We start from the raw sequence: 23,654 nt of genomic DNA, 5'->3' as shown, positions 1-23,654 counted from the left end.
CAACTGACACCAATGATCTTTGTAGCTAAGGGGGGAATTCTTCCCACTGACCATCAATGTAAGAAGCATTTTTCCAGCTGACCACCAATGTAAAGAACATTCTTTTCGCTGACCACAAATGTAAGGAATATACTTCTCACTGACAACCAATGTAAGGATCATTCTCTTCACTGACCACCAATGTAAGAAGCATTCTTCCCACTGATCACCAATGTAAGGAGCATTAATCCCACTGATCCCCAATGTAAGGAGCATTATTCCCACTGACCACTAATGTAAGGAGCATTCTTCCCATTGATCTTCAATGTAAGAAGCATTTTTCCCACTGACAACCAATGTAACAAACATTCTTCCCACTGATCACCAATATAAGAAACATTCTTCCCACCAACAACCAGTGTAAAGAGCATTCTTACCACTGACAACCAATGTAAGAAGCATTGTTCCCACTGACCACCAATATAACAAACTTTCTTCCCACTGACCACCAATATGAGGAACTTTCTTCCCTCTGACCTCCATTATAAGGAACTTTCTTCCCACTGACCACCAATGTAAGAAACTTTCTTACCACTGACCACCAATGCAAGGAACATTCTTCCCACTGACCTCCATTATAAGGAACATTCTTCCCACTGACCTCCATTATAAGGAACTTTCTTCCCACTGACCACCAATGTGAGGAACTTTCTTCCCACTGTCCACCAATGCAAGGGACATTCTTCCCACTGACCTCCATTATAAGTAACATTCTTCCCACTGACCTCCATTATAAGGCATTTTCATCACACTGACCACCAATTTAAGAAACTTTCTTCCAGATAACGTACAGGATATATCTGTTGTGGAGTCTTTAGACCACAGTTTCCTGAATTACTATGACACTGTATTGAAACCTTGACTGTTATGTTATAATTTGTATTAAATTTTTCTAATTAAGGGTTACTGTTAAAGCCTATCATTTGCCGTGATGGGTTGAAGTTTGTGATACTATGCCACTTTGTATAAGCCTCATACCTTAAATAAAGTAAAAAAAAAAAAAAACTTTCTTCCCACTGACAACCAATATAAGTAACTTTCTTCCCACTGACCACCAATGTAAGAAACATTCTTCACACTGACCACCAATAGAAGCAACCTTATTCCCACTGACCACCAATGTAAGAATTGTAAAATAAATGATAAGATGCACTACAAAAAGCAGCAAAAATAAGGAAAACAGCCGACGCGTTTTTACACTGGATTAGTGCTTAGCCATGACTAAGCACTGATCCAGTGTCAAACGCGTCGGCTGTTTTCCTTATTTTTGCTGCTTTTTGTAGTGCATTTTATCATTTATTTTACAAAAAAGACAACTCAAGAGTTTTTTGGAGTGCGGCTGTCCATCTTTTTGAAGTTTCCACTATGTTGCCTTGTGCATTGCCGGCACCCTTGGTTTCCTGAGAGGTTCTTGATTGCTCAGTATATCCACCTGGAGCGGTGACTCCCTTTCCCTGACTATCACAATGTACTGTGAGAAGTATATAGTAATTATTGGCAGAGGTTCTCTGAGCCTGAAAAGGTAATTCAAGGGTTTCCCGAGTTGAAAAGGCTGAGCAGGGCTGCTCTATAGGAACTGCAGATATGAATTTGTACTCGGGCATCCGTTTCTCAGGGAAAAATGGGTGATGAGATATCTTCTCATCCCCGAGATATCTGGACGCCTCTTGGACTGATGGCATTCTATCTAAAGATCACTTTTGTTACATTGCATCAAATACTTTGAATAATTGTTACGCTTTCTTTTGATCCATCCGCTTTATTCCTCCGTTTTCAATCCACCAACCCACTGTGGGCACATACACTCACAGGGGCCTCACGGCCGCCTAACTTGCCCAATGCATTACCCCAGTTTTGAGGGACAGGGGACCTTAACGCTGCTGTGCTCAGGCAGTGTTAAGAGCCCTGACTCAGGAGCGGAGCCACCAGAATCCCTAACAACCAGTGAATATCAGTGACCCCACCCCTTGTGATGTCAATGACCCAGCATGCCCTCATTCAATGATGTCACAAGGGGGGCGGGTTCACCAGGTGACATCACCGGGTGCACCCCGCCCCTTAGTTATTAAAGAGTGGGATCTGGAGGCCACCTTGTTAAAGGGGGCTTTTAGATTCCGATAAGCCCTCTGCCCGCAGACCCCCACATCCACCAGCCAGGGTTGTGGGGAAGAGGCTCTTGTCCTTTGAATTATTTTTCCCATCATGGGTGTGAGTGGGGCCCCATGTCAAGTTTTGCCTAAGGCCTCACAAAGCCTAGAGCCGCCTCTGAGTATGTGCAATCTGATTTGTCAGTGGGTGTGCAGAGGATGATGGCTATTCTATATAGTTCAATTGGAAAAACATGTTTCTAAATTTTGTGTAAATGTGTATTATATGTATGGGGAAGGGCGATCCTTTTTTTTTTTTTGCAGACCAGTAAGATGGTTTAGCAGGAAACATTGAGCAATGAGTACCGCTTCAAAAATGCATCCATAGTGAGGCAACACAAATCTCTACAGTGGGCACTAATACATGCAAGGCCTGGCAGCACAGAATGACATTTTCTAGTAGGGTCATGCTTTTTTATAGATTTTTTTTTTCTTCTTGTGCCCCTTTAGCAGTGCAATATACTGACCCACAAGAATTGTGCAATGTATTTTGCAGAAAAGAAAAGGGAAATTGTGTAAACAATTTCTCATGTCGCTACAGATGATGCAACAAAAGTGGGTGAGAATGGTTTTTAACAATTATATATATATATATATATATATATATATATATATATATATATAAATGCACACATACACAATAAATAAATAAATTATATATACACATAGGGCCAGATTCAGGTAGATCGTCGCATCTTTGTGCCGGCGTAGCGCATCTCATATGCGCTACGCCGACGTAACTCTGAGAGGCAAGAGCAGTATTCACAAAGCACTCTCTCCCTACATTGCGCCAGCGTAACGTAAATTGGCCCGGCGTAAGCCCGCCTAATTCAAAGTAGGAAGGTAGTGGGCGTGATACATTTAAATTAACCGTGACCCCATGCAAATGAAGGGCCAAACGAACGGCGCATGCGCCCTCCCGAGGACGCTTCCCAGTGCGCATGCTCAGAATCACGTCGGATCGAACGCCTAAGATACGTCGAATCACTGAACGTAACCTACGCCCAGCCCTATTCACGTAGTACTACGTAAACAACGTAAAATACGACGGCTGTTCTGTCGTCCATACCTTTGCATGGGATGCGCCTCCTATAGGTGGAATAACTTTACGCCGGACGTACGCCTTACGTAAATGGCGTATACTACTGCGACGGGCGCAAGTACGTTCGTGAATCGGCGTATGTCGGTCATTTGCATATTCGACGTGTAAATCAATGGAAGCGCCCCTTGCGGCCAGCGTAAATATGCGCCCAGGCTCCGACGGCGTAGGAGACTTACGTCGGTCGGATGAAGCCACATTTCAGGCGTATCTTGTGTTAAGAGTCAGGCGCATAGATACGACTGCGCATCTGTGCACTTACGCTGCGTATCTCAAGATACGTCAGCGTAAGTGTTTCCTGAATCCGGGCCATACTATATATATATATATATATATATATATATATATACACATATATATACTGCATATGCATATTTGCAAGCTGTTCTATCTTATAGCCAATTTTTGGGTGGATTGCAGTAAGAGGACAGTGGGGGAGATATACTAAAAATGGTGCACACAGAATCTGGTGCAGCTGTGCACAGTAACCAATCAGCTTCTAACTTCTAACAGCGTGTTAAATTAAAGTGATACTATAGGTTCACGTTTAAAAACTTTACCTCCACTGTGCAGTTCGTTTTGCACAAAGTGGCCCCAATCGTCCTCTTCTGGGGTCCCACGATGGCTCTCGTGGCTCCTCCCCGCAATACATAACCCCCTCTGGGAAGCTCTCTCATGAGGGTGTTAACTTGTGGGTGCGCTCCCGTGCCATACAATCAGCGTACATATATAGCCGCTGAGTGTACGACTTGGCCCTGCCCCCCCAGCGGGCATGTCATTGGATCTGATTGACAGCAGCGGGAGCCAATGGCTGCGCTGCTATCAATCTATCAAATTAAGAGCTGAGAAACCGTGGGGAGAACGACGCGGGATCACGCCCACGGAAGTTTGGGGATCAGGTAAGTAAAACGGGGGCTCGGGGGTGTCGGACCTTGCAAGGTGTTTTTTCACCTTAATGCATAGGATGCATTAGGTCCCTTTCACACTGAGGCGATTTGCAGGCGCTATTGCACTAAAAATAGCACCTGCAAACCGACCCTAAACAGCGGCTGCTCTTCCCACTGACCTCCATTATGGGCCCTTTAATAAAAACAAAAAAAAAATATATATAAAAAAAATGTAGGGGGGTTGCCATCCGGGGACCTCCGGGCCCCTGGGGACATCTGGGCCCTTTATTAAAAAGAAATAAAAAAAAAATGATATAAAAAAAAATAGAAAAAATGTTATACAAAAAAAGGGAAGGGGTTGCCATATGAGCCCTGGGGACCTCTGGGCCCTTTAATAAAAAAAAAATAAAAAAAAGTATATAAAAAATAAAATAAAAAATGTTTTTTAAAAAAAACGGGGGGGTTGCCATCCGGGGGCCCTGGGAACCTCTGGGCCAATTTAAAAAAAAAAAAAATGAAAAAAAAAAAGGGAGTTGCCATCCGGGCCCCTGGGGACCTCAGGGCCCCTTACAGGTGTACTGCCTCTCTTAACACATGAGTAGAAAATTGTACGAAAAATATCGCTTTCAAAATGATCATGCGATAATCTGATCGTTAGTACACAGCATTTCGAGAGCCGATCACGACAATTCATGCAAAATTATCCGATGGGACAAGCGTGATTTTTGTTTGATGAGTACAGTTGTCGTCTGAAAATACAATACAAATACACTACAACACACTTCCGAATTTTTTTTCTGTCACATGAGAATTTTCGTAACTTTGGTAACCTCTTTATTTTCAATATAAGACTAGTATGCAAAAAAAAAAAAAAAAATTGACATGCATTTTGTTGACCAATGGGAACATGTGACACCACAGTCCGGTGATGCAACGATTGGGCAGTCTGGGAATTCTGCTATATCTAACCACTGGAATCCCGGAAAGCTATTAAAGTCACCTGATTCACCCCGCCAGTGATGATCCTGAGAAATCAGTTTTGGTGGAGCTGGCTTTTCCCCCAATTTATAAAAATGGTGGGAACGAGTGTTTTTCCCGTAACAAGATGACAAAGGAAGTGGGACTGTCTAAGGCGAACACGTTGCCTGATTGGTTATACACATGCACTAGTATTGTTCAATATTCAGCGTGGGTTTCCGTCATGCCGCACTGGGCAGCTCGGCTGGTCTGTTAGTGGCAGAGTGTTCAAGTTCATCGAATGATAGAATCGAAAAAGGAGTATAAAAAGTAACTTGCATTAAACGTCCAGATGTTTACCAACACTCTATAAGAACGTATAAAGTTTTCAAAAAAAGAAGTCTGTGAAAGGATATTTTTTCTGCATTTATTTACTAGTCAACTAGTAATGACTAAGGGCCAGATTCTCAAAAGAGTTACGCCGGTGTATTTGACTATGCAAATGAGCCTGATACGCCGATTCCCGAACAAATTTGCGACGCGTCGTCGTCGTTTACGTCGTTTCCGTAAGCGTAAGGTTACCCCTGCTATATAAGGGGTAACCTTACGCCAGTCCGCCGTATGCCATGTTAAGTATGGCGTCGGGTCCGCGTCGTCTTTTTCCGTCGGTTACATCGTTTTACTAAGTCGTTCTTGAATACGACTTTATGTCAATGACGCTCACGTCGGCGTCATTGACGTTTTCCGCCGTGAGCTGGTGCATGCGCACTGGGCTATTTTTCAGCCCGGCGCATGCGCAGTTCAATCGGCGTGGGGGCGCGCTTAATTTGAATACAAGCCGCCCCCTTTGAATTACGCGGCCATACACACTACGCCGCCGCAAATTACGGAGCAAGTGCTTGGAGAATATGGCACTTGCTCCAGTAAGTTGCGGTGGCGTGGTGTAAATGGCTTACACTACGCCAACGCGGGAACTATGTGAATCTGGCCCTAAGCCTATTTCTGACATTTGGTGTTTACAAGTTAAAATCCGTAAAACCCCCAAACATTTATATATATTTTTTTAGCAGAGAATCTAGAGAATAAAATGGCGATTGTTGCAAAATTTTATGTCACACAGTATCTGTGCAGTGGTGTTTTAAACGCAACTTTTTGGGAAAAATGTACTTTCATGAATTAAAAAAAAAATTAAAAGGTAAAGTTAGCCCAATTTCTTTGTATAATGTGAAAGATGATGTTCCGCTGAGTAAATAGATATCAAACATGTCACGCTTTATAATAATATAATTTCACGCACTCGTGGAATGGCGACAAACTACGGTACCTAAAAATCTCCATAGGCGACGCTTTAAACTTTTTTTTACGGTTACCAGGTTAGAGTTACAGAGGAGGTCCAGTGCTAGAATTATTGCTCTCGCTCTGACGATCGCGGCGATACCTCAAATGTGTGATTTGAACACCGTTTTCATATGCGGGCGCGACTTCCGTATGCGTTTTCTTTGTTGCGCGAGCTCGCAGGGAGGGGGGCACTTTAAAAAAAAATCTGAATATTGTGTACTTTTTTAAATCCGGCGCCATTGGCAGCCGAGTAACCCGGAAGTGACGTCATGATGCCGCTTCCGTGTCTACATTGTGGAGACTGAATCAAAGCTGTTTACGGTGACGTTTCAGTCTGCGCCTGAATCACGCCGGATCACGGATCGGGTCTCCCGGTGGGACGGGAGGCCAAGTCAGAGCAGCGAGAGGCAGCAGGAGGAGGGGGATGTCCCCTCCCGCTCCTCCGGTATAACAACCGAGCGACTTTTTGCTGCATCGGTTGTTATGCCTGGATAGCCAATCGCCGGCTCTAAACAACGGTACCGGGATGATCATCCCGGTATAACCCCTGAAAGCCGAGGACGCATATATGCGTACGCTCGGTAGGAAAGGGTTAAAGTGTTACTAAACCCAGGAGCCTGCAGTCGCTATATCTGGTCTCCCCAAGTACACAGAACATGGAAATGCAATTATTTTAGTAAATATAAACTGCTAAATACATTTTCTCACCAGCAGTTACAGCAGTCAGGTGACTCCTATCAGTGTCTGGTTAAAGCTTGTAGGAGTTTTCATTCTCCTCTGACTGTCCTATGAGGTACTGCAGGCCAATGTTTGGCTTTTCTCCGCTCCTGCGCCCCCGTACCTCAGGCCAAATGAGGTACTGCAGGCCAATGTTCGGCTTTTCTCGGCTCCTGCGCCCCCGTACCTCAGGCCAAATGAGGTACTGCAGGCCTATTTAGCTTGAATTCTGCTCTTCTTGTGAGTCAACACTCGCAAACCGAGTCAGAATGAAAAAAAAAAAAGTTGCTTGCAAATCAAAACGCTTTCAAACCAAGTTACTCTTAAACCGAGGTTCCACTGTATTTGGATGAGTTGGACACAATGGAAGAAGGTAAAGATCAGAGAAGGCAGGATCCAGTGCCAGGACAAGGTCATCTAGACCCTGGGGCAAACTTGCCAAACTGCGCCCCCGAAGATGTATGAGCATTATTTGTCGGCAATAATCCCACCCAAAAAACACTGAACACTAATCCACATGCTTACCCCCTAAGCATAAACTGGCCCTCCTCCCAGTACAACTTTGCCCCTCCCTCTGAAATCCCACCACAAATTTTTGCCCCTCCCCATCCCCCAGTTCAAATGCCCCCTCCAACTTAAAATGTTCCCTCCTAGTACACCCCCCCCCACACTTCAAATCCCCCCTCCCAGCACAATCCCCCCTCAATCCCCCCTCCTAGAACAAATCTTCCTCCCCCATCCCCCTTCTCAACACACATCCCCCAAACCAAATAATACTTACCCCTGCTCCCCTTCCAAAACAAATAGCCTCCCCCATCTCCTTGTGGTGCCCCACCCCCACCTCACATGATACCACAGTGCCCAGGGAAGCCGCTCTTCCTGCCCACCCCTTGTCCCGGCCGTGGCAGGGTCAAACACCCTTTTTACACAACGTAGAGGATTACCCCCTTAGTTTCCACAGTGAGTATAACAAGCATGTTTTACTAAATATACAGTATGAGTTAAATATGAGTTTACTGTTGTGTGTTTAGTAACACTTTAAGGGTGATTTACATTGGTCTAGCTTAGTTACATCTAATTATCCATATTTCACATCCAGAAGGCTGCTGGGGATGCATACATTTGCTGTAGTGGTCTGTGCTACACACAGTTAACGCCGATCTCTTCTAGGTGCTGCTGGGGCAACTTGTCATCAGTATACTGAACACAGGTGGTCACTTTCTCAGCACCTCCACCATTCAGAAGACGTCTTGTGTTTTTTCAATGAATACAAAGTGTTCTCTGATTGGATGAAGCAGGGATTGTGACAATATCTGACCCTCTTCTCCACCTCATCCAATGAGAGAATGCCTTTCATTCACTGAAATAATGTTGTACAAGAATACTGTCTGTGAAAGTTGGAGGTGCCAAGTGAGTGACCCCCTATGTTCATTATACAGATGGTAAGTTGCTCGAGCTGCACCACGAGACCAGTGCTGACTGTATGTAGCACAAGCTACTGCAGTGACATTTTGCATCCCCAGCAGCCCTCCAAATGTGAAGTTTGAAGAATTTGATGTAACCAAGCTGGAACGATGTAAGTTTGAAAAAAAAAGTCAAAGCTGAACGCTGGGCAACTAAAAAAATATCCCCCGCAGTGGGGCTCTGGCTGCACTGGAAAGGGTTAAATGTTTGTTTTGGTCTAAGGCATATATGTCAAACACAAGGCCCAGGGGCCAAATTCGGACCACCGGGTAATTTCATGTGGCCCTCTCCTGCAGCTGCAGCACCCCCCTTGTCTCCACCCCCACTTGTGTCTCAGCAGTCGGCAGCAGAGAGGAGGACAGAACTCCTCCCCCAGAATCTGTGTTTCTCCATGCAGCCGCAAAGATATTAGTCTCTGACCCCCCATTTGGCAGAAGAGAGGAGGATAGAACTTCTCCTTCAGATCTTGTGCTTCCCCATGCATCCAGAAAGATATTAGTCTCTGCCCCCCCATTTGGCAGAAGAGAGGAGGACAGAACTCCTTCGATCCTACGCCTCTCTGTGCAGCGGCAGAGATATTCGTCTCTGCCCCCCCCCCCCCAGTTGGCAGAAGAGAGGAGGACAGAACTCCTCCTTCAGATCCGGTGCTTCTACATGCAGCAGCAGAGATATTAGTCTCTGCCCTCCCCAGTTGGCAGAAGAGAGGAGGAAAGAACTCCTCCTACAGATCCAGCGCCTCTCTGTGCAGCTGCCTCCCCTGCTCCCAGCATTTTAGGGTCCCCCTCTGGACCTCCTCCAGACCTTGCACTTTCTGCTTCCCAGCTTTTTCCTAAGAAGGTAAGGTAAGGGGGGTGCACTGTGATGTAAGGGAGGGTGGGCTCTTGATATTTGATGAAAGGTGGTGTGGTGTTCTGGATATCTAGTCTTACAGATACAATCGTCCCTTTGGGGGAAACCATAATGCTAATGCTTCACGCAGTGACACCCCTGCTCTAGGGGAGCGAAAAAACAGGATTTACTTACCGGATCTTCCTCTCTTGCCCACAGCTAGCTAGGTGCCCACAGCTCCCTGCCCCCCCCCCCCCCCCTCACACACACACACCAGCTGTCTATGGTCCTGATATCATCAAGACCAAAACAGAGTCCACAGCCCTGCATTGGACTTGATGACATTGAAGGACAGTCCATTGATGGGGAAGCGGAGGATCAGGTAAGCAGAGGTGGCTCTCTAATTAGGCAAATTAGGGGGTCGCCTAAGGCCTCGCACTCACAGGGGCCTCGCGGCCGCCTAATTTGCCTGTGATTAATACTAATGTTGGCGTCATCGGATCACTCTATTTAGCCTCTCCCCTAGACAAAACAAGCTATTAACCCTTGTGGTACAGGAGCAGCCTCACTGCAAGAGATCATTTCCCATTTTCCTGGAGTTGGGCTTTCATTCCAGGCGTTCAACTTTAAACCTGATGTACCCGCTACAGTACAGTGTGCCTTCCACTGGCACCCGCCACACACAATGATTACATGTTATTACACCATATTATTCATAAACGGCTACTTCTAAAAGACAGCTGCCAGCAATTACCCAATATAATCATTATAGGCAAATAGTTATTATTATGGGAGGAGTATGTAAAGCATTTCAATATTTTAGGTTGCTGCCCATAGCTCCCAACTGTCCCTGATTTTGTGGGACTGTCACTGATTTGGAGCAATGTCCCTCTGTCCTCCTCATTTGTCCCTCATTTTGGTCTGATCTATATATATATATATATATAATGCACTTTTTATCTATCAAAAAGTGTTTTGAACCTTTCATCTGATTTCCAAATGGCTGCATTTGTAAATTCCAAAAGCCAATATAAAGAATAATAGTAGTGGTAAAAAAAAATGCACTTGTGGCAGTGGCGGCTGGTGCTCAAAGTTTTTGGGGGGGCGCAAACAAAAACGAAAAAATAAAACAATTGCAGCCACACTGTGCCCATCAAATGCAGCCACTGTGCCCATCAAATGCAGCCACTGTGCCATGCCATCAATTGTCGCCACTGTGCCATGCCATCAATTGTCGCCACTGTGCCATCAATTGTCGCCACTGTGCCATGCCTTCAAACGCAGCCACTGTGCCATGCAACGCAGCCACTGTGCCATCATTTATCACCACTGTGCCCATCAATTGTCACCACTGTGCCATGCCATCAAACGCAGCCACTGTGCCATCAATTGTCGCCACTGTGCCATCAATTGTCGCCACTGTGCCATGCCAAACGCAGCCACTGTGCCATCAATTGTCGCCACTGTGCCATCAATTGTCGCCACTGTGCCATCAAACGCAGCCACTGTGCCATCAATTGTCGCCACTGTGCCATCAAACGCAGCCACTGTGCCATCAATTGTCGCCACTGTGCCATCAAACGCAGCCACTGTGCCATCAATTGTCGCCACTGTGCCATGCCAAACGCAGCCACTGTGCCATCAATTGTCGCCACTGTGCCATCAATTGTCGCCACTGTGCCATCAAACGCAGCCACTGTGCCATCAATTGTCACCACTGTGCCCATCAATTGTCACCACTGTGCCATCAAACGCAGCCACTGTGCCATGCCATCAATTGTTACCACTGTGCCCACATCAATTGTCACCACTGTGCCCTTTAATTGTTGCCACTTTGCCCTTTAATTGTTGCCACTGTGCCCTTTTATTGTCGCCACTGTTCCCTTTAATTGTCGCCATTGTGCCCTGTAAAATGCATTTATATCTCAATAAAGAGAACCTGTCACCTAAAAATCATTACATAGGGGACTGTTTGTCCCCTATGTGATGAAAAAAAAAAGTTAGGTAAAAAAAAAAAAAACTTGAGTTAAAGCTGTTATAGCAGCAAAGGATGGGACAACTCAATATTGAATCCTACGGACTAAGACTGGGATGCCGTTATGTGTGTGTAAAAACAGGCGTCCCAATACTTTTGGCAATATAGGCCCATATTCTCATAGGACTTACGACGGCGCAGCGCCATGTACGCCGTCGTAAGTCCTAATCTGAGCCGTCGTATCTATGCCACTGATTCTTAGAATCAGTTACGCATAGATATCCAGAAGATCCGACAGGCGTAAGTCTCTTACGCCGTCGGATCTAAACTGCAATTTTTTTTTTGACCGCTAGGTGGCCCTTTTCCGTCGGATTCCCTGTCGAGTATGCAAATTAGCTAGATACGCAAATTCCCGAACGTATGCGCGGCCGACGCAGTAAAGTTACGACGTTTACGTTAGGCTTTTCCCGGCGTAAAGTTGCCCCTGCCATATGAGGCGCAGCCAATGTTAAGTATGGCCGTCGTTCCCGCGTCGAAATTTTAAAAAGTTACGTCGTTTGCGTAAGTCGTCCGTGAATGGGGCTGGATGTCATTTACGTTCACGTCGAAACCAATGACGTCCTTGCAACGTCATTTGGAGCAATGCACACTGGGATATTTTACGGACGGCGCATGCGCAGTTCGTTCGGCGTGGGGACGCGCTTCATTTAAATGATACACGCCCCCTACCCGCCGAATTTGAATTCCGCCGGGTGATTTATGCTACGCCGCCGCAACTTTACAGGCAAGTGCTTTGTGAATAAAGAACCCCTGTAACAAAATACCCCCAACAAAAACAGATCACCAGCAACAATACAGTAGATCTCCAGCATCAATAGACCCTTCAGCTGCCAGCAACAATAGACCCCTCTCTCAATAGTAGATCCCTACCAGCAACAATGGACCCCCCTAGCCACCTAAGACCCCTCCAGCAACAATAAACTTCCCCAGCAACAATAGACCCTCTGCAACAATGGACCCCCCCCCAGCAACAATAGACCCCCAAGTAGTCAGCACCAGTAGACCCTCCAGAACACCCCAGCACCCCACTCGGTGTTGGAGGGGATGTAAACCATGTTCCTCCGCGTTCCCGCTGAAAAAAAGCCCTGCATACAAACCCATATATGAGGTGTGTCTAAAACGTTCGGTGAATGGTATCAAAAAACAAACAAAACAGGAGATACATACAAATTACCTTTATTGTCCTTCAAAATAATCGCCATCCTTCACAACACACGTTTGGCAACGTTCATAAAGCTTCTGGAAACTGTCAGGAATCGATGACACACAACCTTGGATTGCCGCCACGTCCACAAAACGTGCGCCTTTCATGGCGCTCTTCAGGCGGAGAAACGGAAAGAAGTCAGCAGGGTCGCAGGGAAAACAGTGAAAGCCATTCCATTGATTGCCGCTTGGTCTCCGGATCGAACTAGTAGCACCATTTCTCACCCCCTGTGACGATGGTTTCCAGTAAGGATGGATCCTGGTCACACGTGGTAATGAGATCTCCAAAGGTTTCCATCCGTTTTGCATTCTGTTGGTCTGTCAGCTTGTGTGGCACAAACCGGGAACAGATCTTCCGCTTACCCATATCTTCACGGATGATGGTGCACACGGTGCCCTTGCTAATGCCCAATTCCTCCACCATCAATCGTAGATCTCGTGCCAGCATTTGTCGCAATCGCTCGATCATGTCTGGGGTTCCGTTTGCCCGGCTGCTGACCAGAACGTGGCTCATCCTCAGTCATTTCCTTCTCATTTGAACCCGTTATAAACACATTTTCTGCTCATCGCGTAAATTTCCACCAACATTCCATGCGTCTCCATCGCCGTTTTCCCCAAAACGTGTTGCTCCATTGCACTGTGACCCTACCTCTCACATTGACTACGTTCCACTGCCTGTAGCAGGTTTACCCTGACGGTCACGTATATTCCACGCTAGGTAGCGCTTCTCGAAAGCCATGTGCAAGCGCACGCACCTGGCCCATGTTGCCGTTGGGAAATCGCGCCATTCACCGAACTTTTTTTTTTAGACACACCTCTTATATCTCTAAATCGTGCCCAGCCTGGCAAAACAGTACGCTATGTGGATCAACGTGCGTTTAGCTACCTGTGTTTTAAAAAAAAAAAAAAGGAAAAAAAAAAAGTAAATTGATTAAAAAGAGTTAAAAAATGTCAGTTCTAGTCTTTTAAAATGTTGCGAGATCCTACAATATCGCACGGTCATTGGAATCGTACCGCGCGGATTGAAAACATATTCCTGACAGCCTACACATCCAGCAGCCTATACCGAGACAATAGCACAATGGAGGAACAATAGGCAATGATGATCTGCCGGGAACAGGAGGAGGGGGGAGAGGAGAAAGAGGCTGATTTAATGCTTCCCAAAAATAAAATATATATCATTCCCTGTGATAGTGACTGGTCATTTATAACACGTTTAGTCATGATAACACGTAATTACAGGAAGTTATGACTACATGAGCCTGGGAAATACCCTTTTGGAATGCCTTTTAAGGAGATTATTTAATAGTAGGACATAAGGAACAAGGATGTTCACTAACATTGCAGTGTTGCCCTGGCAAAAATCCTGCAGGTGCTTTAACCACTTAAGACCCGGACCAAAATGCAGGTAAAAGACCCTTTTTGCGATTCGGCACTGCATCGCTTTAACTGACAATTGCGCGGTCGTGTGACGTGGCTCCCAAACAAAATTGGCGTCCTTTTTTTCCCACAAATAGAGCTTTCTTTTGGTGGTATTTGATCACCTCTGCGGTTTTAATTTTTTGCGCTATAAACAAAAATAGATCGACAATTTTGAAAAAAATTCAATATTTTTTACATTTTGCTATAATAAATATCCCCCAAAAACATATAAAAAAAAATGTTTTCCTCAGTTTAGGCTGATACGTATTCTTCTACCTATTTTTGGTAAAAAAAAATCGCAATAAGCGTTTATCGATTGGTTTGAGCAAAATTTATAGTGTTTACAAAATAGGGGATAGTTTTATTGCATTTTTATTAATTTTTTTTTTTTTTTTACTACTAATGGCGGTGATCAGCGATTTTTTTCGTGACTGCAACATTATGGCGGACACTTCGGACAATTTTGACACATTTTTGCAGTTTTTCAGGTCTCATAACAGACAGAGGGGAGACATTTGACAGGTAAGAATACATGCAGGAGGCATCTTTATCCTTATAGATCAGCACTGATGGCAGTAGTTTAGAAAGGATGAGAGTGGGTTTACATCCACTTTAATGCTCTTCAACATAGTGGACCAGTGGGAAAGGGGCCAAAGAGTTGTTGCGCTCAAAAGTCATATTTAACGTAGTGTACTATGCATGCACCATCAAATGTGAGGTCACCAGTTTAAGGAACCCCTTGTGAGGTCAGCCACAGTTTAAGGAACCCCTTGCAACCTCAGAAGGAAACAAAAAGAAAACAAGGGCGCACCAGCCTAGTGTATTACCGTTTAGATACATTTTAATGAAATACAATATAAAACCCTACTCACAATCATAGTAGAAAGGTTCGCAGTAAAAAAGTAATTCCATAAATGGCTGCAGCATGTAGAACCCAAACCGCACTCCGAATGGTCATGGAGGATGTGATGAGGGTCACTGCCGGCTGACGCGTTTCAAAGCACAAAGCTTCTTCTTCAGAGCCCAGCCTCAGAAGGAACCCTGGTTGGCAATAGCCAGTAAAGACTATCCTGCTGAACAAGCTAGTCTGTTAAAATCTGAGAGCAAAGTAAGACCCCTTTCACAATGAGGCGGTTTACAGGTGTTTTAGCGCTAAAAAAAGCGTGTGAAAACCGCCTCCCATTCATTTCAGTGTAACTTTTCACACTGGGGGCGGTGCTCTTGCTGGGACGTTAGGAAAAGTCCTGCAAGCAGCATCTTTGGGGTGGTTTGGGAGCGCTGTATTTAGCGCTCCCAAAACGCCCTGCCTATTGAAATGAATGGGCAGTGGTTCTAAAGCGCCTGAAAAGCACTTCGGAAATGCCAAAACACGGGCGCTTTCAACCCCTTCTCTGGGTTTAAGGCGCCCTGCTAGCGGCCGGAAAAAACAACGCTTAAACATCGCTAAAGCACCGCTGAGACGAGCAGCGCTTTAGCGTTAACGTGCCGCTGTCCCAGTGTGAAAGGGATCTAAATGCCATTTGTAAAAGGAGAGCTCAGCAAATAAACTAAACCTACCTACCTGACAAGTTCTGTCAGAGAAATAACAGGTGTGTTTCTGTTCACTGGTTCAGGTATGACTCAGGTGTGAATTTTGCCTAAATTTGCACCTGTACTGGACCCTTTTTAAAATCGCAACGCGGCCAACCAAGACATGTGTGAACCAGCTCCATTCAGAGCCAGTCACATTAACATGTTATGTGAATTGGATGCGCAATTCGCATATATGTGAACCCAGCCCGAGTATACTTCCTGAAAAAGTATATTTATGCTGCCAGTCTACTCATCCCTTTCCCTGACATAAAGTAACACTCTTTCCCCATCCTTTTATACTTACCTGAATCTTCCAGTCATGGTTCACTATGCTGTTTACATCCTGCAGGCTAAATCTCTTTCCCGCTCGCTGCACCTGCGACCTAATACCTCATAGACATCCATATTGCCATCCCTCAAGTGTCCCCTGCCTCGGGAGACGGCCACACAGAAGTAAACCGCAAAGAGACTTTTATCAGCAGGATGTAAACATTGCAGGATAATGGTAAGGATGAACAGTATCTGGGGCAGGGGTGGGTAGGTACTTCAGGTTTTAGGGGAGGGAGACAATGTACATATCCTTTAAAGTTGAAGTAAACCCTCCTATCGTTTTCAACCAAGGAAGCTGCCATCTTGGCCTATGTTTAATTTGCAACTGCCATGATGCTATACATGTGGTCAGTTATGACACCAGCCATTGGATGGTTTGACAGTTTGGATGAGAGCACAAGCAAATGTGACAGCTAGCATTTCCGGCATGTCGGGAATGTTAACTGTTTTTTGAAACTATCAAATCGATGGGTTTACTTCCGCTTTAAGGCTGCATTCACACCTAGGCGTACAAAATCGCGGCGTTTTGTCCCGCGAATTGCGGCGACAAATTGCGGCATTTTGTACCGCGATTTGCGGCGACAAAACGCCGCGATTGTGAATGCAGCCTCACCCCCTCTATGGAGATGGTTCACATCTCCTATGCCGAACGCCGAAAGCCGCCTGAAAAAAAGGTCCGGGACTTTTTTTTCAGGCGGCAGGCGTACGGCGTTCGGCGTGGAGATGTGAACCATCTCCATAGAGGGCAATGTGTTTTCATCCCTCCAGCGTCTCGGGGCTGCTGCGGCGTCACACTACAGGCGACAAAACGCCTAGGTGTGAATGGGGGCTAAGTGTTATTATTCTTTACAACTTAATGTGGTCACATACGGTTTGAATGTCCAGCTCAAGCTGTGGGTGGCACCCTGCCACTCAACAAAATTAGATTTTACGACTGACTTTTATCAAAGGAGGCGGTAGGAACATTTTCATCCAAACAGTACCTGCATCCAATCAGATGCAGGCGCTGTCTGGGTGTTCAGCAGCTGCTGGAGCAGTGGCTGCTGCATACAATATCTGGCAGCAGGGATTTCCTCTATCAATGCTGTGAAAGGGGTTGTAAAGGTTCTTTATTTTCTAAATAGGTTCCTTTAATATAGTGCATTGTTGGTTCACTAACCTTTTCCTTTAATTTCCCTTCTAAATGTTTTTTTTTTTCTTTGTTTTTATTGTCTGAATTTCTCACTTCCTGTTCCTCCTCAGTAAGCTGTTCTGGCCGACTAACCCCCAGCCAGATGATGGGGGCAAGCCATAGGTGTGCGCAGACTTTGGCATTAGGGTGTGCACCCCAAAGCTCAAACACACTCTACCGATCACTCATGGGGTTCATTCAGAAAGGGAAGGGGCCAGTAAATGGCATATTTACTGGCCCCTTCCCCCACTCATCCTAAAACATCCAAAGTAACAACCGGTAGGAGAAGAGGGAAGTCGGCAGTGCTGTGGGGGGAAGGATGGAGCCAGGTCAGTAGGGGGAATCTGTTCTGCACAGGGTGATTAGGGTGTGCCTGGGCACACCTGGCACACCCTGTGCGCACGCCTATGGGGCAAGCTTACCGAGGAGAAACAGGAAGTGAGAAATTCAGACAAAAAAAAAAAGGGAAATTGAAGGAAAATGTAAGTGAACCAACAATGCACTAGCTTAAATGAATCTATTTAGAAAATAAAAAGCGAAACTTTACAACCCCTTTAAAGCCTCGTACACATGATGAGAATATTGAATTAATGATCGTCCGTTTTTTTCCACATGCTAGTCTCCAGATCTCCATATCGAAAATGAAGAGGTTACTCAACTTGCGAAAATTCTCGTACGACAGAATACAACTTTGAAAGTGATGTCATGTATTGTATTATTGTATTGTATTTTCAGAAGAAAACTTTACCGATTAACCACTTGGCCTCTGGGAGGTTTACCCCCCTTCATGACCAGGCCATTTTTTGCCATACGTTACTTTAACTGACAATTGCGCAGTAGTGCGACGCTGTAACCAGATAAAATGTATGTATTTTTTTCCCACAAATAGAGATTTCTGTTGGTGGCATTTGATCACCTTTATTTTTTTTGCGTTATAAACAAATCAAATTTCCTCATCAATTTACTCCAATATGTATTCTGCAACATATTTTTGGTAAAAAAAAATGCCAATAAGCGTATATTGTTTGGTTTACGCAAAAGTCATAGCATCTACAAACTATGGGATATATTTATGTCATTTTTTTTTCACTAGTAATGGCGGCAATCGGCTTATAGCAGGACTGTGATATTGCGGCAGACAAATCTGACGCTCCTTTATGGGGACCAGAGACACGAATATAGTGATCAGTATTAAAAATATGCTTGAATCAAAAAGGGCTGGCAACTCGGATTCTCTTGAAAAAAAGTCCTTTATTGGTTACTAGGGGACATGGGTACGTTGACGCGTTTCGGCTAAGAAGCCTTCATCAAAGCAGTGATCAGTTTGCACTGTCACTGTACTAATGACACTGGCTGGGAAGAGGTTACCATCAGGAGCAATCAAATGGTTAACTGTGTGCCTAGCCACTAGTACTGTGGGAGGTGCTTTTACTATGGCAAGGCATGTCCCTGCTTTGCAGGAACACAGGATCAATGCCTTTCCTACTGACAGAACAGCGATCTGCCTTGTTTACATAGGCAGATCGCCGTTCTGACTCTCTGCCTAATGATCAGCGGGTGTTGTCGCACATCGAGTACGCGGTACCCGCAGATCAGCTCCTGTTGTGTATAATCACAGCGGGAGTGGGTTTCTGGCGGTGCGCATGCACGTCCCAGGACCTGGAAATGGAGGATCATGTACTAGGTAAGTGATCCTGCGCAGCAGAGCCACCTTGCCATTGTATATGTAAGTTATACGATCAGCAAGCGGTTAAATGAAAATGGTCATACGAGAATTTTCTGGGTGTTTTTCCCATCAGATAATGTCAGATGAACTGTTGTAATTGGCTCTAGAACGCTCTGTACTAGCGATCAGATTATCGTAGGATTGATACGAAAGCAGTATTTTTCATGCAATTTTCTGATCACGTGTACTAGGCTTGCCCGAAGGGACAAACACAAAAAAAGTTTGTGTACGATACCTGTTTAATCACTAGAGGCCCGCGCTATAGTCGAATGACGGCTACAGGGCGGACCTGAAAATCCGGAAGGACGTCAATAGACGTTCTCCCCTTTGCATGTGCAATGTGCGCCCCCTGCAGAGCTCGTGCAACATGCGCTATGATTACCAAGTCACTGAGACTCGGGTGATTTACAGATCCGTGTAAGGGGCCGGCCCCTTACCATGTGATCAGCTGTCAGCCAATGACAGCTGCTCACATGATGTAAACAAAGGATTGGTAATCTTTTTTTTTCTCCTCACGCCGACAGCGTGTGTACAAGGGACATCGGTCCCGAGGAGGAAGAGGCAAATCTGCCTCATCTGTGCCCACCTGCCAGTGCCTCCTGCCACCTGTGCCAGTGCCACCTGTCAGTGCCCACAGTGCCACCTATCAATGCCCATAGTACCACCTATCAATGCCCACAAGTGCCACCTATCAATGCCCACCAGTGGTGCCAATCAGTGCTTCATCAGTAGCACCTAGTAATGCTTTCTATCAGTGTAACCTACCAGTGCTGATCAGTGCCCAATTTTTGCCACCCAGTGCCCATCGCTGCCATCTATCAGTGCCACCTATCAATGCCACCTATTAGTGCCACTTCTCAGTGCCCACCAGTACCACCTATCAATGCCCTTCATTGCCACCCATCAGTGCCACATCTCAGTGTCACCTCTCAGTGCCCACCAGTGCCGCCTATCAGTGCCCACCAGTGCCGCCTTATTGGTGCCCATCAATGCAGCCCATCGGTGCCCACCGGTGCCCATGAGTGCAGCCCATCAGTGCCCATCAGTGCAGCCTAATTAGCGTACATCAATGAAGGAGAAACATTTTATAACAAAATCGGTCTTTTAAATTTTTTTAAACAAAAAATAAAAACCGCAGAGGTGATCAAATACCACCAAAAGAAAGCTCTATTTGTGGGTAAAAATTTAATTTGGGTACAGTGTTGTATGACCGCGCAATTGTCATTCAAAGTGCGACAGGGCTGAAAGCTGAAAATTGGTCTGGGCAGGAGGGGGGTTTAAGTGCCCAATAAGCAAGTGGTTAATCAGTACAAATTTCATCCAAAAATACAATACATGACATCACTTCCGAAGTTGTATTTCGTCGTATGAGAATTTTCGTAAGTTGAGTAACCTCTTCATTTTTGATATGGAGACTAGAATGTGGAAAAAAACGGACGATCATCCGTCTGATATTCTCATTGGGGGTTATTTACGAAAGGCAAATCCACTTTGCGCTACAAGTGCACTTGGAAGTGCAGTCACTGTAGATCTAAAGGGGACATGCAAGGAAAAAAAAAAACAAAAACATCTTTGCTTGCACATGACTGGATGATAAAATCAGCAGAGCTTCCCCTCATTTCAGAGCTTCCCCTCAGATCTACAGTGGCTGCACTTGCAGTGCACTTGTAGTGCAAAGTGGATTTGCCTTTCGTAAATAACCCCCATTGTATGTACCAGGCCTTAGTGTGGATGGAGGAATCAATCAATTTCGCTCGTTCAGCCTGGGGGGGCTAAACAAGGAAATCTACATGTGTATGGCCGGCTTTACTTTTCCACTTTGCCCAGTTTACCTGAATACACATTAATGGTTTGCAACTAAGTAACTGAGATCAAGGCTATAGTCAATGAGAGCTCCCAATTAGCAAGCAGCTAGTGAAAACAAGAACCTCATTGGCTGCTGCAGCTTAGTACTTTCTATCATACTACTATCCCATTGGACTAATAGGGACACGAAGGCACCAATACATAACATGAAGTGTATGGTATGGGTCCAGTATTAGGAGAGGATGCCGTTCACATGACTAATAAATTCATATCTTGACGTGCATCACCTGCGTTATACGTGGAATCAAATACATCCATAAAGTCGGCTTGCAAACTGATACAAATAGATATATAATAATTATTAGGAATGTAAAAGAAAACAGCAAAAAACAGAGGTGGAAAACCACCTTTTTGCCTATGTGGTGAGAAAAAACATTTGTCTACAAATAGATATATAATAATTATAAAGAATGTAAAAGCAAAAAGCAAAATACAAACAAAACAAAAAACAAAACAGAGGTGGAAAACCACCTTTTGACTAGGTGGTGAGATAAAGGATTTGTCTACAAATAGATATATAATAATTATAAAGAATGTAAAAGCAAAAAGCAAAAAACAAACAAAACAAAAAACAAAACAGAGGTGGAAAACCACCTTTTTGACTAGGTGGTGAGATAAAGGATTTGTCTACAAATAGATATATAATATTTATAAAGAATGTAAGAGAAAACAGCAAAAAACAAACAAAAACAAAACAGAGGTGGAAAACCACCTTTTTGACTAGGTGGTGAGATAAAACATTTGTCTACAAATAGATATATAATAATTATAAAGAATGTAAAAGCAAAAAGCAAAAAACAAACAAAACAAAAAACAAAACAGAGGTGGAAAACCACCTTTTTGCCTAGGTGGTGAGATGAAGGATTTGTCTACAAATAGATATATAATAATTATAAAGAATGTAAAAGCAAAAAACAAACAAAACAAAAAAACATAACAGAGGTGGAAAACCACCTTTTTGACTAGGCGGTGGGATAAAGGATTTGTCAAATAGATGCAGAAATGTTATCTGTACCACTAGGGCCATCAGACCATCACAGCATCCTTGACCCTTCCAACCACCTACATCAGTCAATAAACATTCCTCGATAAATTCACCAACATTCTACCTTCGGTCTGGGCTTCCAAACACGCAGGGGGAAACAAGAGGTCGTAAACAAAATGAACTGCGAATAATTACGACAATTAAATATTTAAAATGTCTCGTTGAGTTATGAAGCAACATTTGTTGGCGTGAGCCAAAAGCACCAATATTTACCATCTGCTCAGCGAACGTGGGGGGGGGATTTCAATCACAACCGCACGCGTGCCCGCACCCACACAACGCGCACACCTCCTTCTTGTATGTGCCAGCATCTCTGCAAGGTAGCGCAAAGGGCTATCAAGTGCAGAATCCTCACCCAACTTGATTTAGGTCTTAGCGGTTTTAGAGGAAAGGATGGAGAGATGAGCGCCGATCGGTTTCTATGGGCAACTGCGCTTTGCACGTCGCCTTTTACCTTATTTAATAGCCGAAAGACAAAAAAGAAGACACCTTATGTGCTGGTGGATCCCAGCGAATTGCCCACACCCCCTTGCCTTCTGTCTAGGGCTGTTGGTGGATTTTGGAAGGCCACATTCTCCAAAGGTTATCTGAAAGGCAGAGTAGATGCAGCCAGCATACACCCCCTCTTCCTCCTCCTCTTTCTTCTCTCTTTCTCTGTGTGCTGTACTCTCTATATAGCTCCAGCACACACAATACATCCCCCCCCACCACCACCAAAGCTCCAGATTTACATTCAAATGAGCGTGCAATCCATAGCGATCACCTCCGCCAGGGGGGCTCGGCCAGATACAAAAAGCATTAATCGCCCTGTTCGGATTAGAACGTAGACCCCTGTCATCTTGCAATAATCCAATCCAAAATCTGGAAGGAAAAAAAAAATGGGAAAGAAAATAGATTGCGGTGTTGTAATGCTTCTTTGGAAAGGGTCCAGGCTTATTAGCTGGGCTGATTGTCTTCCCTGGTGGGCACGGTGGGTGAGCAGGATGATGGAAGGTCCTGGATCTCATGGATGGGGGACCTCATACCTGATGCAACCCAGGAGCAATGGTTGTTAGGTGACCCCCCCTCCCCCTCATACACACACCTCCCAAAGAATGGATTCAGGCTGTAAAGGAAGATGAAAATCCTACCAGCTGGAAGATCTGTAGCACAAGCTGCTGCTTCATTCCCCCTCCTTGCAATGAAATGGCTCTTTCTTTGCTCCTGATCCTCCCTGAGCCTGGCTGTCTGCAGTGGGCTCTGCTGCAGTGATGCAGACTGTTTCTCTCAATCAGTTAGCACAAGCCCAGTGGGATGCAGGGGAGCTGGGTCCACCCTCTGCAAGGCGCAACTGTCAGTGCTCAGTCTCCTCCCCTGTCACTGCCTCTTCCATTCATCTACCACCTATATGTTCTATGCATCCTTCCAGCTGCTGATTAATGACTGGAGGTGGTGGGGGAAGCAGACACTAGCTCTTTATACTGACCCCCCCCCCCTCCCATCCTGAAAAAACACACTGCTGTATTTATGTGTAGACAGGAGATTGACGTAGCCTGCATGCAGAATAATGGCATGCTTATATACAGGTATTCAGGTATTAAATATAATTCTAGATTGTAACGAGGATTCCTCCTGTATTGATTTCTATTGTAACTGTACTGTCTTGCCCCCACGTTGTAAAGCGATGCGTAAACTGTTGGCGCTATATAAATCCTGAATAATAATAATATAATAATAATCTTTTTTCCACAGGAATGCGGGTCCACTTTAGGGTTGCGCGCTATACGCCGGAGCACGCAATACCCCGATAAATACGGTACTGTATGGTA

General features: G+C 45.0%; 1 protein-coding gene across 2 annotated transcripts in view; it reads right to left on the bottom strand.

Moving 5' to 3' along the window:
• Nucleotides 1–23,227, bottom strand: part of LOC120914100 (RING finger protein 208-like) — a 30,983-nt gene extending 7,756 nt beyond the window's left edge. The window contains exon 1 of one of the 2 annotated variants that reach the window (XM_040324581.1): nucleotides 22,977–23,227. The gene's annotated coding sequence lies outside the window, so the exon portion shown is untranslated. Of the gene's footprint in view, nucleotides 1–12,685; nucleotides 12,836–22,976 lie in introns of those variants that run through there. The other variant, XM_040324582.1, reaches the window with a different exon arrangement.
• Nucleotides 23,228–23,654: the final 427 nt, after the last annotated feature.

Source organism: Rana temporaria, chromosome 9, assembly GCF_905171775.1.
Source record: "Rana temporaria chromosome 9, aRanTem1.1, whole genome shotgun sequence".
NCBI classification, from domain to species: Eukaryota; Metazoa; Chordata; class Amphibia; order Anura; family Ranidae; genus Rana; species Rana temporaria.
Note: the sequence above shows the minus strand (reverse complement) of the source record. Positions and strands in the feature narration are given on the sequence as shown.